Here is an 8,225-nt window from a genome sequence, read left to right as displayed (position 1 = left end):
GTTTATCCGATTAAATTGCAATAGATGATGGCCTTAAATGATTAGACGTTTCATATGCATTTATATCATTAGCTTGGGCACAGAGTCCTTTGGAGAGTTGGAAATAGATGCTGTTGGTGCAATGCGCTGAAACTCCAGCAGATGGCAGTATTCCATCGTCACTTCTTTGTCATCGAGCATACCGGTACTCATAAAATACTACAGGATGTTTTCTTGCTGTTTTTTAGTCATTGTGTGAAAGACACAAAACAGTGGTATTTTATGGGTATAACAGACTTCTATTTTGTCAGATTATAACTGCAGGTAAATTGTATTTTTTCCAAGGGTATTACTGATATGTTATATTTACAATATAACCTAAATCCCATGTATTATGATATACAGCTTGTTTGACATTATTTACACATTTTTGTCCATCTTGGTAAATAGCTACTAGACCACATGTGTCCGACTCAAATCTTCATTTTATGTGGCCCGCAAAAGCCTGGAAATAATATGTATTAATAAAGTTATTTATATTTTCTTACTAAATATATTTGTTCTTTCCATTTTGACATTCAAAAAATAAATGTAGTGCATATAATTGTACATGTTTAAAACTTTAATATTATCTAACAATGCAACAAAATAATATATTATCATATTTTGCAAAACATGTGTTTTGCTCAAATAAAGATAAATTCCTAAATAGCTGCTTAACGTATGATTTCAAAACAAGTTATCCATCAATTTACCATAAAAGCGACTTTGGTCCCGTTTTTCCATTTACAGTAATACAGTATAAAAACAACAACCGTGGATTTCACAGTAAAAACCGGCAGCTCAGTTGCCGGAATTTACTGTAAAAACTACAGTGGAACCCATTTTAAAATTCCATTTGCAGCAATATGCTGTACAAAAACCCCCCCAAAAAACACACAACATGTATATATATTTTCACAAATATTCATACAAATATTTTCTGGTCCTGAGCTGCTAGTTTTTTTCAACAGTGAGATCTACATTTTTTTTTTTTTTACAATGTACATAAAAAAAAAAATCAAATGAATAGGCAATTATGTAATCCTTATACATTTATGTTCATATATTATTCACTGTTACGGCCCTCTAAGGGCTCCCATAACTGTGATTTGGCCCTCGATGAAAATAAGTATGACACGCCTGAACTTGACTATAAAGACAAGGAGATAGCTTTCATCCTATTTAGTATATTATAATTATTCATACTGTATTGCAATTTTTATAATTTAATGTTGCTATTCTCAGTGGTGAGCGACTGTATTGATTGATTTGATCTGATATCTTTCTTGTTGTATTATACTGTTCAGCCTTCACATGGCAGCAATCATTACATTATAGCTTTTTCAAATGGAAACAATGAAACTTGGACATTCTTTAGAGTAGTCAGTGTACAGCTTCTATCACAGTGTCAGTTTACTGTACACTGTAAATAACCCAACACAGAGAAAGCTAGTCAATGCCCAGTGGCGTACATTGTGGTCTTGTGTCTATATTTTTTTTGGTGTATTTGTAAAGGCTGAATATTTATAAGCATAATGGATATAGAGCATTTGCTCCACAAATGAAGGTGGGTCTTAGTATTGAGTACAACATGCCTTTTAGCCCGGTTTAGTTTCATTTTGGAGCCTAAATTAGAGGTTTTCAATGTGCTTGACATAATGAGAGTTTCAGACTTGTACGCCCTAATGGTGCTGCCAAGATGCCAGCGGGGCTTGGGAGTAGGGGGGTGGTGGTATAGTACTAGTTTCCACAGAGAGCACCATGCTCATTTCTTTGAAACGCTCCTCCTCATGGACAGGACAGGCAAAGCGGCCTGTCATCCTCCTCCAAAAAGCCCCTCATTAGAAAATCCTCCCGGCAGACAAAGCTTCTTGCTTCATGGTGATTTAAAAGAGCAGACAGTAAAAAAAAAAAAAAAAAAAGTCTGGTCATGATTTACTGTTTTTTTGTGATCCTCCTCTTAAGTATCCGCCACCCACCTACAATCCTCCTGTTATAGCCCTCATCCGCCATGTTTTAAACCTCCCACGTGCTAACACAGTTGGCTTGACTCACTCAGCATTCTGGGAATGATGGAGAACAATGTAATAAAAAAAATAGAAAAAGAGTGTGACACTCTTGTGATTCAGCCGGCGTGTGAATGATGCTGACCAAGGTTATCATGCAGGAAGCTTCCTGACTAACTACTCATCACATGACCTCATCCTTTTGTTGCCTCCCGCTTTTCCTGCCGCTGATCATGCTCACAATAATCCTCTCAAGGATTTTTCCTGACTGTGAATGGGCTTCCATGGTAACTGATGAGGCTTTATGTACTGCTGTCCTTACGACACACGTCCAACCTGAACATATTTCATGCAGAAATCAAGAACCATGTCACAGGCACTTTCTGTTATGGTTTTCATTGATGGTGACCAGGAAGGGTGAACAGTACAGTCGTCTCTTCAAATATTGCGGCTTCACCACATCACTGACTTTCCTCCCCAACATTTTTGGCCTATATTGAGAGTTTTGAAGCATAATGGCTAAATGAACTAAACATATCAATACTACTGCAGTAGTGCTTACTAAAAGAGACCAAACCAATCAGAGCGCATTGTTCAGTATTGTGGCCACTGATTGGCTCAGCCTCAGGCAGCATTACTATATTGCAGTGCAATCATGGTACTTGGGCTCCATCTAGTGGCATGCCAAACAATCACTTCAATAAAGATTCAAAACACAGTGTTACTGTTGAAACTGTGTGAAATGTTACATTGGCCTAAAATATTAAATATATGTGGTAAATAAAACCTCTGCCTTGTTTTTAATGAATATTTAGGCTCACTGCGCTACTTGGTCATTATGGTGGTACTTGGACAGCCAAGTGTTTTCTCAGGTGGTACTTGGTGGAAAAAGTTTGAGAACCACTGCTATATTGCATTCAATGAGTATGAGAGACGCTTGGTACCCCTTTGTCCCCACCCCGTTTCTTTGCAAGTATTAGTGTCAGTCTTCATTTAAATGGCAATATATGAACATTGCAGCAGTCGGCATCCTAATGCATACTTGCCAACCCTCCGGGATTTTCCGGGAGACTCCCGAAATTCAGCGCCTCTCCCGAAAACCTCCCGGGACACATTTTCTCCCGAAAATCTCCCGAAATTCAGGTGGACTCAGGTCCATGCGGACCTGAGTCCGCTTTCCCACAATATAAACAGTGCACCTGCCCAATCACGTTATAACTGTAGAATGATGGAGGGCGAGTTCTTGGTTTCTTATGTGGGTTTATTGTTAGGCAGTTTCATTAACGTCCTCCCAGCGCGGCAACAAAAACACATCAACAGCAGTCACGTTTTCGTCTACCGTAAAGCAGTTCGTCTGCCGTAAACAGCAATGTTGTGACACTCTTAAACAGGACAATACTGCCATCTAGTGCATTTGATGAAAGCACTTTTGTGCGTGCCACACAGCAATGCATCATCAGAGAGGGTGTTCAGCATGGTTAGAAAAATAGTGACAGAGAATAGAACAAGGATGGACAATTCAACCCTTAACTCAACAATGAGTAGATGAGTGTTATGTGTGTGTATATGTGTAAATAAATGCCCATCCATCCATTTTCTACCGCTTATTCCCTTTTGGGGTCGCGGGGGCGCTGGAGCCTATCTCAGCTACAATCGGGCGGAAGGCGGGGTACACCCTGGACAAGTCGCCACCTCATCGCAGGGCCAACACAGATAGACGGACAACATTCACACTCACGTTCACACACTAGGGCCCATTTAGTGTTGCCAATCAACCTATCCCCAGGTGCATGTCTTTGGAGGTGGGAGGAAGCCGGAGTACCCGGAGAGAACCCACGCAGTCACGGGGAGAACATGCAAACTCCACACAGAAAGATCCCGAGCCCGGGATTGAACCCAAGACTACTCAGGACCTTCGTATTGTGAGGCAGATGCACTAACCCCTCTTCCACCGTGCTGCCCTGTAAATAAATGAACACTGAATTTCAAGTATTTATTTTATATATATATATAATAAAAGAAATATATATTTATAGCTAGAATTCACTGAAAGTCAAGTATTTCTTGTATGTATATATATATATATATATATATATATATATATATATATATATATATATAAAAGAAATACTAAGTCAAGTATTTCATATATATATATGTTATATATACATATGAAATACTTGACTTGGTGAATTCTAGCTGTAAATATACTCCTCCCCTCTTAACCACGCCCCGCCCCCAACCACGCCCCACGCCCCCGCCCCCCACCTGCCGAAATCGGAAGTCTCAAGGTTGGCAAGTATGTCCTAATGACAGCAGACGTTGTACAGTAAGTGATGTTTTATTATGTTTGTTGGCTCTTATGAAGTCTGCAGTGAGTAGTAATCAGTGATGAAGATAAAAAAAAAGCAAACGTTGTGATGCGTTTTTTAAATTAATGCGCCGCGTATGCTTAAAATGATCAAAATACTGAACTATTAAATGTTATTATAAATGTGCCCATTACTACATCACATATATACTTACATCATGTACTGTATATAAAACATCAATGGAGGTGTTTGGATGTTTATTAAGTGCTTTATAGGCTCCATTGTAAGCTGACTTTTGATCGTATTTATTTAATATTTAAAGGGCAAAAAAATTACTTCCATCGTCATGTCTTTCATAATGATTGTGAACGATAGGCCAAATTCCAAAAAAAGTGCAGTTCTCCTTTAATTTGCAGTACAAAAACCAGTTCCCAAAATGAGTTTAAACCAACAATATGCCTGAAAGAGTTAATATAGTTTATATTAAGTAGGCGTAAGTGAACAGTTACAGTACAGTGTTTAAAGGTGCCATATGTAGTAATGTGGCCAGAAATGGTATTGCAATGACGGTCAAACTTCTGTCGTCCCCTCCCTCTCTCCCTGACTGAGGTTGTCAGATACGCAGCCGAATCCGAATTCTACTCCAAGGAACTTCAAATGGCAATCGACGAGTCCTACGCTGTAGGTTTCTCTTGTTTATGCTTCGTGCAAGATGGTTTAGTAAGTAATTATGGCACATGTTACTAATGTCGATTAGCCAAATGTATTTGTAAAGTTACGCAGCAATGTTTTTGTCGGGAGTCGGGACAGATTGTTGGCATTAACCTTCTAAAATGTCTAGTTTGACCGCACGGACCACCATTGAAATAATTATACATAATGTAATATATTATATATCCCATAGGCCTACTTTGATGGCAAGCCAAGGCCAACTGTAAAATTACAGCCACATTTTGTTCAGCATAACCCCATGTTGCATCCAACCTGACGCACTGCATTCTCTTCCATTTACGCACATAAAAAGAGCATCATACACAAATACAAATAGACGGAGTAGACATTGAAAGGGTAAAAGAAACTAGATTTTGGGGTGTAATAATATATGGTAATATTAACTGGAAACCTCATATAAAAATATGCAACATAAGGTGGCAAGACCTTTTTCAATGATGAACAAAGCAAAATATGTTTTGGACCAAAAATCACTCCATATTCTCTACTGCTCGCTAGTGTTACCATATCTGAGTTATTGTGCAGAAATATGGGGAAATAACTACAAATGTGCACTTCATTCACTAACCGTGTTACAAAAAAGATCAGTTAGACTGATACATTATGTTGGATATAGAGAACATAAAAACACCTTATTTATTGAATAAGAAATATTGAAATTCAACGATTTGGTAAAATTGTAAACAGCTAAAATTATGTACAAAGCAAACTATAACCTGCTACCCAATAATGTGCAACAATTCTCCTAAACTAAAGAGGAGAAATATAACCTTAGAGTAAAAACTAACTTAAAACATTTGTATGCACGTACAACATTTAAGACCTTCAGCATATCAGTATGCGGTATTAAACTATGGAATGGATTAAGCACACAAGTTAAACAATTTACTGATATGATTCAGTTTAAGAGGTTGTTCAAATTAATAGTGCTTACAAAGTACAAGGAAGAAGAATTATGAGAAATACCTGAGAAAAACGGGATATTCTTCATCTCAGTATGTTTATCATGACTAAGTTAATCATATATTGCAATAACTGCTGTATTAATCATTCACTGATGTAATTGTGTTACAAAAAGAAGACAGTAAATGAACATATGTATTTGTAAATGCTCTGAAGTGGGAAAGGGGTATGATTAAATAAGCTTTGCTTCTTCCTACTCCTTTTCGGACATGATGTAAGAGAAATGATATGAAATTATATGTGATGTATTACACTGTAAGCGTGTTCATGTTCGAAATAAACTAAACTCAATCAATCAATCACCATCTTTCGGTGCAGAGTGCGATTCTATGAGCCAACCCACGTTACACAAAAACCACGTTACACATAAATCATATAGCCTACTACCATGTCAATACACAAAGTAGAAAATCATTACATGTAATGCATTATATTGTGCCAAGCAAATACCACCCCATATGTGCCTAATGCTCATACAGTACCAGAAACCACAATTTGCTGTGCTAATGTTGGACCGCATTTCCTCAGCATATCTGCATATTGAGAACGAAATAGGCACTGACACTACACATATCCACGTAGGTTTTATTTGTCGCAAATATACTTTTACCTGTCAGTTGGAATACACATCAACATACAGGCTAACATGCATATATTTCCCCCGTCAGCCTATATGTCGATGTGTCATTGATCGGGCATTCATTGCATGAACATACTAGCTTTGTTAGACAACATCATAGACTGTATTGGACAATATAGTTTACATACAAAATGTCCATGTCCATTTATTACAAGTAATAAGAAAACGTAAATGCCTTACTTACCTATCAAGGAGGAAATGAGCAAATGTAGCGTCTGATGAAAAAAGTTTTCTCCGCCTTCAATCGTCTGCATTGTTCAAAGGCATCCCCGATACAAATCCTCCTTCCTGGCTTTGTCATGAATAAGTTGAGAATCCTAACGACGCCTTTTAAATTTACTTAGTTCTGACATGTTTAGTAACTTTACCAGTGGCAGTCGCCAGATGAAGGTGGCGGTGCGTAACTGGCAACCTGGATGTGACACACTCACAGACTTTCTATTTGGTCAAATGGTGGAGGGCGGGGCATCGAAATGAAAACAAGAACAAGATTTCGGGGCTGTAAATCTAATTTTTAAATGAGCATATCCTGGCTAAACTACTGTTATCAGTTATAAAGCTATTTGAAAAGAACATGATTTATTAATGCCTTTAGATATATCAAGGCCATTTTATGATGACTTGACATGAAATTATTACATATGGCACCTTTAAGTAAAAAAGTGGTTATGGTGCAAAATTTTCTCTTCTTGTATTTACACACTCTCACACGCTTATTAGCAATAAAGCTACAGGCACACAAAATGGAAAGTTACTATCTTACTGACTGTCCATATAGAAGGCTAGACTTTGGGCAACATATTGTCGGACAGCTGAGACGTAGTTAAAATTACTGAAAAATAGTACGATATATTTACATAAGAGCAGAATAGAATATAACTTTATAGTTATTGCACGTAAAAAGTGCAGCAAAATGTAATTTTCAGCACAAACCTGTTCAAGTGCAGACATACAGTACATAATGTGTGTGTGTGTGTGTGTGTGTGTGTGTGTGTGTGTGTGTGTGTGTGTCCATTCTGGCTGTCAAATTTATCATAATTTCGCCTTGCAATGCGGAAAGCTTCTCCGAGATGTTATCCAACTTGCGATTCAATTCCGATATCGATGCAAATGTCCCATCAGGTCAAGCCGGTTCCCCTGGACCTGTGCTTCTCTTAAAGAAGAGCTTGTCAATTGAGTTGAGGGACCATTTTATCAATTCCATGTTTAGATTTAGAACAGTGCAAAAGAGAGGCTCTTAGAAAATTAAGACATGACAAAACGAGACGAGATAACGGAGAGGAAGGGAAATGCGACCGTCTTCGTTGAGAGCGAAGCAAGAATGGGTCTTAATGAGAATTCATCAACAGGAAGGGGATTAATAAAATACTTCTGATTCTGATTCTGATTCTGAAGTCAGTACAGTGCTGATAGAATTTGGCCTTTGTGGAGGTATGTTGCTAGGCAGAACTGCATCAAAACTACTAGAACAAAACAAGTTCTAGTCAGTCTGGTTTCAATAAACTGTGAGAGGTTTTTCTGCAAAACATTTTTTTAAAAGTCTGCTACTTA

This window comes from Nerophis lumbriciformis, linkage group LG09 (genome assembly GCF_033978685.3).
Source record: "Nerophis lumbriciformis linkage group LG09, RoL_Nlum_v2.1, whole genome shotgun sequence".
Lineage (NCBI taxonomy): Eukaryota > Metazoa > Chordata > Actinopteri > Syngnathiformes > Syngnathidae > Nerophis > Nerophis lumbriciformis.
The sequence above is the reverse complement of the archived record's forward strand: the minus strand, read 5'-3'. Positions refer to the sequence as shown.